The sequence below is a fragment of the Natator depressus genome, chromosome 2 (assembly GCF_965152275.1).
Source record: "Natator depressus isolate rNatDep1 chromosome 2, rNatDep2.hap1, whole genome shotgun sequence".
NCBI lineage: Eukaryota > Metazoa > Chordata > Testudines > Cheloniidae > Natator > Natator depressus.
This window is the reverse complement of record NC_134235.1, coordinates 185,205,125-185,216,965: the sequence shown is the minus strand read 5'-3', so window position 1 is coordinate 185,216,965 and position 11,841 is coordinate 185,205,125. Positions and strand designations below refer to the sequence as shown.

Sequence of the window (11,841 nt, the reverse complement as noted above, 5' to 3'; positions counted from 1 at the left end):
TTTAATGACAGCAACACAGAGACACACACAGAGATAGTGAGGTACAAGGGAGGGTAATGGTCATAGGTTTGTACAAGTCCAGCTTTCATTTGAAAAACTGTCATTGGGAGTGTAATGTAGAGGATAGTGAGACGTTCCAGCAAGCTGATAGGAATATGTAGGGGGAGTTTGGGGAGGGCATGGGAATGAGTTGTGAATCTGCTGAAGGGGAGGGTGGGCATGCATAGGCTCAGTTTGGAGCAGGATGAGGGACTGCAGCATGTCCGTTTGGCGTTCCAGGATGGCTATCAGCTGCTCCGTCGCTTCCTTATGGAAAGCCTCGTTCTCTTTTCTGTCTCACTTCTCACTGTCGCTTCAGGTCCATCTTTTCTTCTGCCAAGTGCAGCATCACATCCTGGAGCAGATCCTCCCTCCTCCACCTTGACCGCTTTCTAATCCTACGGAGATGCTCTGCCAGGGTGGGAGGCTGGCTTCCCAAGGTCATTTTTGTGAAGCCCAAAAGTAACTATTAACAGAAGCATTATTGTTAGCTAAACATAAACAGTGATACACTGCATTAAAAAACACCACAGGTAACACACCTATCGCTTTCTTGGTGACCCTAGGCAAGCACACATGAGACAGAAGACCCCAAGAATGGTGAGTGAATGCAGAGGCACTGTTTATTACAGAAAAGCAATGTGAACAGGCCACACAGCTCTTAGGGGGGACCAACACTCAATAACTTTCCCAGCATTTTCCACAGGTGGTGGTCACTTTGGAAGATATGTTGCTGCCGAGGGTGAGCAGGGAAGCAAGAGTGCATCTGCTACATGCTTGCGGCTTCCATCCTGGTCCCTATGCTGCTCGCCTGTGTGCAGCGATGGTCCCGGCCCAAGTGATTGTAGAGTGGCACAGGAAAGTGTCTCTTAATGGGGCAAGAAACAAAGCAACTCTGCCCAGGAACCTGCAGCAGAGGATTGCCAAGTACCTCCAGAAAAGTTTCCTAGAGATCTCTGTGGAGGATTCCCTTGAAATGATGGAGTCCATCAACTTGCTGTTCTGCCGTACTGCTTAGCTGTGTGGGGAATTGCACAGCACACGGAAACATGTCAGGCTACTACAATTCTCTACCCCAACCTGCTTCAGCGCTTCACAAAAGCAAAGCCACTTACCAGTGGTCTCCTCTCCTGCTTCTGGCTCGCCAGACAGTGACTGCTGTTACTGGCTAGACACCTCTGGAGTGGAGAAGAGCTCCTGGTTGGATGCATCATGGGGCTCTGAATCTTCTTCAGCCTCCACCTCTTCATCAATGACTTCCTCCTCGTGGCTAGGTCCACTTTCCACTGGCTCCAGACCCACCGAAGTATCACAGTGGTCTTAGCGGTGGATGTAGTGTTGCCACCGAGGACAGTGTCCAACTCCTTGTAAAAATGGCAGATCTGGGGCGCAGCACCAGAGCTATGGTTTGCCTCCCTCACCTTGTGGTAGGAGTTCCTCAGCTCCTTCACTTTGGCCCTGCACTGCAGCATGTCCTGGTCATATCCCTTTTGGCACAAGCTGAATGCAGTCTGGCCAAAGATATCATAATTCCTATGGCTGGAGCACAGCTGGGACTGAACAGCCTCCTCTCCCCAAACGCCGATGAGATCCAGCAGCTCAGCATTGCTCCAAGCAGGAGATTATTTGGTACATGGAGCCACCATGGTCACCTGGGAAGATATGATGAGACCTCTCCATGTTTTGCTGAGCAAACAGGAAGGGGAATTTCAAAATTCCCGGGGCTTTAAAGGGATAGGGCAGACGGCAGGGGTTCTGGAACAATGTGTATAATGGGGGTGCTGAGAGCCATTGAACTGAAGTATAAACCCTGCATATAATCACTTCAAGCCAGGGGTGCAGCAGCACCCCTAGTTCCAGCATCTATGCTGACCAGAGTAGTCAGGACGGGCACTGTGGGACACGTCCCGGTGGCCAATAACAGCATGAAATCAACCAGGGTATCTAAACTGGCACTGCGGATCTAAAGCCTCGGCGCAAAAAATCTTACACCTCTCATCAGGGTGGTGGTTTTTTTTGCCTTTTTTTTTTTTTTTGCAGCACTGCAACTGAGAACTTTCGGAGCAAAAAGTAGCTTTGCAGTGTGTACACCCCTGTGGCTTCAGTGCAAAAAGCTGCTCTTCGGTGCAAAAACTTGCCAGTGTAGACAAGGCCTTACACATGACACTTCTGTTAATACACCCCGGAATGATTTCAACTTTTTTCACAAATGCATCACACTGCTGAATCATTCAATTTGTGAGTCACTATAACCACCAGATCCTTTTTCTACAGTACTGCTGCCTACCCAATTATTCCCCATTTTGTAGTTAGGAAGGCAAAATTGAATGCACAAGTGTAGTATTTTGCAGGTGTCTTTATTAAATATCATTTTGTTGATTTCAGACCAATTCTCATTTTTCAAGGTCGTTTTGTATTCAAATCCTGTCCTCCAAAGTGCTTGCAACTAGGGCTGCCAAGTGATTAAAAAAACATTAATTGCGATTAATCGTGCAATTAATCACACTGTTAATAACAGAATACCACTTATTTAAATATTTGTGGATGTTTTCTACATTTTTAAATATATCGATTTCAATTACAACACAGAATACAAAGTGTACAGTGCTCACTATATTTCTATTACAAATATTTGCACTGTAAAAAACAAATAGTTTTTCAATTCACCTAGTACAAGTACTTTAGTGCAATTTCTTTATCATGAAAGTTGAACTTACAAAAGTAGAATTATGTACAAAAACCCTGCATTCAAAAATAAAAGAATGTAAAAATTTAGAGCCTACAAATCCAATCAGTTCTCCTTCTTGTTCAGCAAATCGCTCAGACAAGTAAGTTAATGCTGCCTGCTTCTTGTTTACAATGTCACCTGAAAGTGAGAATAGGCATTTGCATGGCACTATTGTAGCTGGTGTTGCAAAATATTTACATGCCAGATGCACTAAAGATTCATTTGTCCCTTGATGCTTCAATCACCAACCCAGAGGACATGCATCCATGCTGATGATGGTTTCTGCTCAATAACGATCCAAAGCAGTGTGGACCAACGTATGTTCATTTAATCACCTGAGTCAGATGCTACCAGCAGAAGGTTGATTTTCTTTTTTGGCAGTTTGTGTTCTGTAGTTTCCACTTCAGAGTGTTGCTCTTTTAAGACTTCTGAAAGCATGTTGTACACCCCGTCCTGATCAGATTTGGAAGGCACTTCCAAGTCTTAAATCTTGGGTCGAGTGCTGTAGCTATATTTTAGAAATCTTACATCGGTACCTTCTTTGCATTTTGTCAAATCAGCAGTGAAAGTGTTCTCAAAATGAACATGTGCTGGGTCATCATCCAAGACTACTGTAACATGAAATATATGGCAGAATGCAGGTAAAACAGAACAGGAGACACACAATTCTCCCCCAAGGAGTTCAGTCACTAATTTAATAAACGCATTATTTTTAATGAGCGTTATCACATAGAAGTATGTCCTCTGGAACAATGGCCGAAGCATGAAGAGGCATAGGAATCTTTAACGCATGTGGAACATAAATATCTTGAGACGCCAGCTACAACAGTGCCATGCAAACACCTGTTTTCACTTTCAGGTGACATTGTAAATAAGCAGGTAGCGGTATCTCCCATCAATGTAAACAAACTTCTTTCTCTTAGCAATTGGCTGAACAAGAAGTAGGACTGAGTGAACTTGTAAACTCTAAAGTTTTACATTGTTTTGTTTTTTGAGTGCAGTTATGTAACAAATCTAAATTTGTAAGCTGCACTCATGATAAAGAGATTGCACTATAGTACTTGTATGAGGTGAATTGAAAAATACTATTTAGGTTATGATTTTTACAGTGCAAATATTTGTAATAAAAATAACGAAGTGAGCACTGTATACTTTGAAAATGTAGAAAAAAATCCAAATTTATTAAATAAATTTCAATTGGTATTCTATTGCTTAATAGTGCAATTAATCACAACTGATTTTTTTAAATTGTGATTTTTTTTGAGTTAATCGCATGCGTTAACTGCAATTAATCGACAACCCTACTTGCAGCCCCTCCCAGCTTGATGTCATAAGCATGCTCTCCAGTCTGTTATCCAAGTCATTAATGAAAATATTGAGGAGTATCGGTCCTCTGTGGGACCCCACTAGTTATGTTGTGTAGTGTGAAGAAAGGATTTCAGATGTTAGCCCAGTTATTCCTAGAAGTTTTGCAATGTATTAGTTTCTGGTAAAATTTGCATGAGGTTCTGTGACACTAAGACAATGGGTAAAACCGCTGATGTCCACACATGTAGGGTTCCTGTGTTTGTTTGTCTGCAGTAAATAGCTATATGTGAAGCAACATTAGGGGATCCAAACATTAACAGCCCTACCAGGTGCTTGTTTGGAATTTTCTCCACAATGCGCATTTGAGGAATACCTGGGGCACAACCATTTTTGGTGCAGTGAGCTGCTGCTGCACAGGGGTAGTAGCAGGAGTGCTTAAGGGCTTGTCTAAACACAAGTTGTACCGCTTTAATTATTCTGGTGTAGTTAAAGTGGTACAACCCCCTTGGTATGGATGCAGTTATAGAGAACTTATTCTGGTAAAAGAAGGGGAATAAAGTATCTTTATATAGATAAATCAGTGCAACTCCTAGTGTGGATGATATTTCTGAAGAAAAATCACAGCCCTAACTGAAATAGCTAAATCGGTACAAACACTGTCTAGACGTTGGCAGCTGAGAAAGCTCATCCATTGCCCTGTTAGCCATAGATAGGCAATGGCTCAGTGTAGGGTTCATGCACTTGGCAACATTCAGGGCACACCCAGAGTGTTGTGTAGGAGCAGTGCACACACGGCTCCTCTCAAGGGCATGAACCTTGGAAACTCGCCCAGATGACATGAACCATGGGAAGCCTCCCAGGACTGGGCTCAAGGCCCGAGAGCAAGGAATGCGGTAGATAGAAATTGGTAAATAAGAATATTAAACAAAGCCAGTGTATTACTTTTATCTGTTGGAGTATGTAATGCGCAGGAGGAGGGACAGAAATAAAAGAGGGTGGAAAGCTGACAGGCAGACCAGCCTGCTTGCTTGCTTAAAGCCTTGTTCTGTCTTGTATTTGGACCGCAACAGCTCAGCAAAATGCAGCTCCTAAATTGGTCTTTCTCGCCCAGAAATCTACAGACCACATCACCTCCCTCTTCACCACATCTAGTTTAAACTTCTTGTCTTCACTTTCCACACCCTCCATAGCCAAACTCGTCGTTTATCATGGCACCCCGGCTCCTCCATTCCAGCCTCAATCCCTGTTTGTCCATCTCTCTCACATGCATCTGCCTCTTCTTTCACACTGCTGCCCACGCCTGGAATGTCCTCCCATTTCTGATCCACCAAACCACTCCCCTCTTCTCGCACAAATCAGCATCTCAGACCCATTTTTTGGCAATGCTCACAAGAAGTGAGTCAATAATAATGGCTATTATTCTTTTAATTTCAGTATTAACTGAACTATCAAGATGAGCACATCACTGCATGGCAGAAACACATGTTCTTACTACTGTAACTCTAGTCTTTCCTCACCTCATTCCCACATTATGGTTTCTCACCTCAACTTCTCAAACCTCTAAGATTAGAGTGTAAACTCTCGGGGACCATTTGAACTGTAAAGCACCCAGCACAGCTCTGGGTACTGTAGGAGTGAAAGTGCCATACTTTGAGTAACCAACTGTCATCAATGCAATGTCTAGTAATGACAGAGGGTGATTTTGTTCTTGGGTGAGACTGGCATGACTCAGTTGGAAATGCAGTCTATGGAAGCCAGGCAACAGATCAAAGCAAACATTTCTGTTTTCTAGTTGATTGCTGCAGTGGCAAGCTGATTCGGGGTATATTTAGCCACTTACTGGTAAACCTCATGTAAAGAAAGTGGTCTAATTTTTATTTTAATCTCTCCCCAGTTGCTGCCAAGAAACAGCCTGGGGATGCTCTATGGTATCCAAGTGAGAGGTGCCTTAGAAATACCATTGCTAGGCAGCATAGCTAAGAGTTTATGAAGTAATTCTCCTTGAGGTCAGACATACTTGAAAATATCTGCTGTCACAACCACAATTTCCTTTTTGTGACAAAACAAATCTTCTCTAGATCACTGTGTAGGAAGGAGAGGTTTAAGAGTCTTTTTACAAAGATGACACCTTTTTGCAGCAACTGTTCTCATTTTGTGGTCAGCACTGGAGTTCAGTTAATCTAGGTGGGTGCCATTACAATTCTAGGGCCAGAATCCCAGCACATGGCTAGGCCCTCAACTTGTGTAAATTACAATGAGCTAAACTGACTTACAGCAGCTGAGGATCTGACCTCTAATTATAAGGAATACTGCAAATGCTAAAGTATTTCAAAGTAAATTTTTCAGGGAGGTAAACATTAAAGTGGGAGTATGCCAAATACCATGATATTCTCAGCTACTGCTTGTTCTTCCCACCACTACTTACTGGCTTGTGGATTAACACATTTTTTGTCCACTCTTGGCCTCATTAGAAACAGCAAGATCAATAGGCAGCAGCATCCCTTTCTCCTGTTCTCTCATGATATTCTCTCCCTGGTGAGGAGAGATTAGGCATTTACATGCCATCTGCTCTCACGTTTTTAATTACCACCTTTATGCCAACAATTCCCAGATCTACCTCTCTACTAGAGTGGAATAACTGAATGTCTTGATTCACTGGCAATTTTGTAAAAGAAAATAATTTTGGGTCAAATGAAATGTTTCATCCAATCTGAAATGAAATGTTTCATGCATTGAAGGTGCTGGGGTTTGGGGTTTTTTTAAAGAAAATTGTAGGAAATTTTTCAAAACAAAGTTGTTTCAGATCAGAAAAATCAATGTTGTTTTTCAAAAGCATCAATGAAAAGTTTTGTTTTTAACCACGAACTATTTGGTGAAACCAAGACAAATTCACAACTTTTTGATGTTACCAAGCCTGCATTTTTTTGCCTAAAATTGTTTCAGCCAAAAAATGTCACCCTGCTCTAGTCTCTACCCTAACCTCTAGCTCTGTCCGGTGTCAGAGACTGACTCTCTGCTATCATAAACTCTACCTTTCCAAAGCTGAATTGCTTGTCTTTCTTCCTAATCCTTCTCTCTTTTTGATAACTTCACTCTCCTCCCTAGCTCCCAACATCACATACTCTGTCACTTTTAATTCCCCTCTCCTATACATAGGTGTTTTTAAAAACTAACCCTCTAAGTTCCATTTTCAAAAGGGACTTAAGACTTCGACTCCTACGGGAGTAAGCTATACCAGCATAACTGCATTAATACTGAGGACGGGGGAGGTTCGCACTGCTTTATCTGACCAGTTTAGTTAAAACGGCATCATTTTGTGTTTAGACAAGTCTTTACACTGATTAATACCTTATTCCTCAAGCAGCCAGATTGATTTCATAGAATCATAGAATCATAGAATATCAGGGTTGGAAGGGACCCCAGAAGGTCATCTAGTCCAACCCCCTGCTCGAAGCAGGACCAATTCCCAGTTAAATCATCCCAGCCAGGGCTTTGTCAAGCCTGACCTTAAAAACCTCTAAGGAAGGAGATTCTACCACCTCCCTAGGTAACGCATTCCAGTGTTTCACCACCCTCTTAGTGAAAAAGTTTTTCCTAATATCCAATCTAAACCTCCCCCATTGCAACTTGAGACCATTACTCCTCGTTCTGTCATCTGCTACCATTGAGAACAGTCTAGAGCCATCCTCTTTGGAACCCCCTTTCAGGTAGTTGAAAGCAGCTATCAAATCCCCCCTCATTCTTCTCTTCTGCAGACTAAACAATCCCAGCTCCCTCAGCCTCTCCTCATAAGTCATGTGCTCTAGACCCCTAATCATTTTTGTTGCCCTTCGCTGGACTCTCTCCAATTTATCCACATCCTTCTTGTAGTGTGGGGCCCAAAACTGGACACAGTACTCCAGATGAGGCCTCACCAGTGTCGAATAGAGGGGAACGATCACATCCCTCGATCTGCTGGCTATGCCCCTACTTATACATCCCAAAATGCCATTGGCCTTCTTGGCAACAAGGGCACACTGTTGACTCAGCGTGTTTCATTCAGCGTGAGTAACAATGGCAAAATGCAGTCTTCTGCAACCCTTCCATACCCATAATCAAGTAATTATCTCTTTTTTGTGCACAGGTCTTAAAGATGACTGTTACAAGCCCTTTCCCAAACACCACAGAATATAACTATGCGTATGATGAAGGTACCTCTCCTTGCAGTGAGGGCAATGGTTTCAGCAGGTTTAAATCACTGTTTCTTCCAATAGTTTACTGCCTGGTGTTTGTCTTCTGCCTAGTAGGAAATGCCTTGGTCATATGTATACTCTTGACGAGGAAGAAAGTCACCACCATGACCGACATGTGTGTGTTCAACCTTGCAAACTCTGACCTGCTCTTTGTTATCCCCCTCCCATTTCAAGCTCACTATGATTCAGAAGAATGGATTTTTGGAAATGCAGCATGTAAAATGGCTGGCATTTATTACATGGGCTTTTACAGCAGCATTTTCTTTATAACCCTCATGAGCACAGACAGGTACATAGCAATCGTTCATGCTGTCTATGCTATGAGAGTTCGGACAGTCACTTGTGGCATAATTATAAGCTTAATCTGTGGATGATGGTCGGTTTGGCTGCTATACCAAATAGGGCGTTTCCCCAAGAAGTAGAAATTGAACAGTCTCTCAAGTGTGTCCCTAAATATCATTGAATACCAGGGTTGGAAGGGACCTCAGGAGGTCATCTAGTCCAACCCCCTGCTCAAAGCAGGACCAATCCCCAATTTTTGCCCCGGATCCTTAAATGGCCCCCTCAAGGATTGAACTCACAACCCTGGGTTTAGCAGGCCAATGCTCAAACCACTGAGCTATCCCTCTCCAAGTGAGCAGGTGATTTTTCACTTAGTTTGAAGTCAACATCTTGGGCCTTTTGATCCCGCTCAGCATCCTCATTTACTGCTACTCCCAGAACCTGAAAAATCTGCAGAGCTGCAAAAACCAGAACAAGACCAAAGCCATCAAGCTGATTTTCATCATTGTGGTCATCTTTTTCCTTTTCTGGGCTCCCTTCAACATTGTGCTTTTTCTAGACTCTCTGCAGAACTTGCACATCATCAACGACTGCGAGATGAGCCAAAGGCTAGCGCTGGCCCTGCAGCTGACCGAATCAATCTCCTTCATCCACTGCTGCCTGAACCCGGTGATCTAAGCTTTTGCTGGCGAGATGTTTAAAGCTCACCTTAAAAAAAATATTCCAAACCTGCATCCGTCGTATTTCTAGTAGCAATTCAGCCAATCATTCTCACTCCTTGCCCACTCAAGTGTTAGGCTATTCTGATAGTGACCAAGTTCTGTAAAAGCTTTCCCACTGCCTGCCCAGGAATACATTCTACCTGCGTTCATCTAAATACAGTGATTGCCCTAAAAAGCTTACGAGCATTGACTTAGCCCAGGGGTCTACCTCCGCTGTTTATTTTTTAGGGACAGAGGAAAGTTGGTCCTGGATTCTGACTTCCACTCCTTCAAAAATTGCAGCTATTCCTCCAAACCCATGCTGTGAAAAAATCCATCTACCCACATGCAGAGATCCTATCTAGAAACTCACACATGAGCAGAACATGCCATCACCAACATGATCTGACACCTTTGTGGACAATGGAAACCGGCAGTGAATGAAGAGGACATAGACTTGCTGGACTCTTCATGTCAGTGTTTCCATAATACTATGCGTTGCCTATGCTCAGTGTCTCTTCTTCCTCGTAGTATTTTTCTGTTTTAAATGTGTTTTTTTTTTCTTGAATAAAGCAAAATGGCATCTTTTGTATAACTGGCTTCCTGACAGTTTCCATAGTTTAAAAATCTGGGAGAAGTTTACGTATACAAGCATTAAAACACAAACTGGGCTGGAGGGAGGGGACATCTATTGAGTTCTGACTTAATTTTAAATGTGTGTGATGGCTTTTTTAAAAGTTTCCTAGCAAAAAAATTCCCTCCTGATTGGCTGCTTTCTTTCTTGATGAGAATTATTCAGTGTAGCCATTGTGTAATTTTCAGAGACTACAGTTAAGCAATAGAGAGAGACTGCTATTTAGCTTAGATGTCAAATGAATCATTGCACATTTAACTGATTTGTGTGCACAGCCATCCAGTGACAGTTTTTAAATGTATGTCCTGACTCACCCTTCAGTTACTCCAGTTTGACACAGATGTAACTCTCAGTTTCAATGCCATTATGACTGTGTAACACTGAAGTCAGACAGGAGTGAAACACATTCTTGTACGGAAACCTCTGAGTGCAGAATTTTTTCTTATATGTTTAGTTTGGTGCATAACCTTTCTAAAATGTAGATGGCTCTGCTGCCGTGTGCTATTGGCCCAATCCAACACTCACTGAAGTCAGGGGGAGTCTTCCCCATGACTTTGACGGGCACTGGATTAGATCTTATGACTTCTGTATGTCCCATCCCCCCACACCCCAACCCAATCCTGTAGAAGTTGCCTGGCAATATATGTTATGATAATTCCTGAAGCTACATTAAAGTACAATGCACTGGAATTTTTCATCAAAATAAGACCTCTCAAATTCCCTTTTAGGCAAGTCTTTTCTCAAATCTCCAGTAATAATTTATGGAAACAAAACTACATTTATGTTCATTTAAGGTTGCTGTAAGCACATTTTTAAAGAACAATGCAATGCCTTAAAATCTAGAAAATATACAGGTGAGGAATTGTCAAATAATTGACTGTGTCAAGAAATAGTCTAGTCTTTTTCAGCAACTCTACCTTTCATTTTTAAAATATCATTACAGTTACTGTAATGTTACTAATTAATTACCCAAAATATATTTCTAACTTTAATTCTGACTTCTTGTTGTCATTTCTCATGTCTCTAAAAAGAGTAGAACTATACTGTGATTTAATTACAGTACTTCCATTTCTCCAAAGACTTTACAGAGTTAGAAATTGTGAAGCACTCCATTTACATATTCGTATTTTCCACTCTTTTCTCCATGTTTAGTCAGAGTTTAGGTTGGAAACGTATACTGTATATGCTCCTCAGATGGACTACATCTCTCATGATACCGTGCAATCATATAACTCCCATGATGTACGGCCTCCCTCACCAAGAAGAGAGACCATGGTATTTCATAAAAGATGTGGTCCAAATCGGATTCCAGGCTAACGATGAAAATGAAGCAGACGAACTAGAACACCCATGAGGCACTATAGCACCATTTCAGAATCAAACATTTTAGGTTTGGAAGAAAATATTATGATTTCAAATTTTTCTTTAAAAACTTGAAGTTTTCCATCGGAAGTTGTGATAAAAATGAATTTTTCTTCATTTTTGTCAGCGTTTTCTTATGGGTGAAAAAAACATCAATACATTTTCTGACCAGCTGTTCTGGAGACACTTCCCTGCAGGGTTACACAAGTATTTATTATTCAGCAGTACAGTGCTGGTGATCCAATATCCGGGTTTCTCTCTCTGGCTCTGGCAGAGGTATAGCTCCTGTCTCTTTTTCAAGTTGCAAACAGCTCAGTGACCTTTTTCTAGTAGAACACCTCATGTGATGTATTTACAGTGTTCCTTTCCACCACTTTTATAGACTGCAAAGCTCCTGAGGCACTCACACAAGCAAGAGACACCTCCCACTCTTTTCCTCCCCTTTTATGCTTTCTTCCTGTAGAGCAGTTTTTAAAATAAGGACCAGGGCCGTCCCCAGGCGGGTGCGGGGCCCTGGACATAGATAAGGAGCTCCCCCCTCCAGCTCCACCCTGT

At 42.3% G+C, this 11,841-nt stretch overlaps 1 pseudogene; it reads left to right on the top strand.

Annotated features, from left to right (window-relative positions):
- Window positions 1-862: 862 nt before the first annotated feature.
- Window positions 863-9,339, top strand: LOC141981906 (C-C chemokine receptor type 8-like; annotated as a pseudogene).
- The last annotated feature ends 2,502 nt before the right edge of the window (window positions 9,340-11,841 follow it).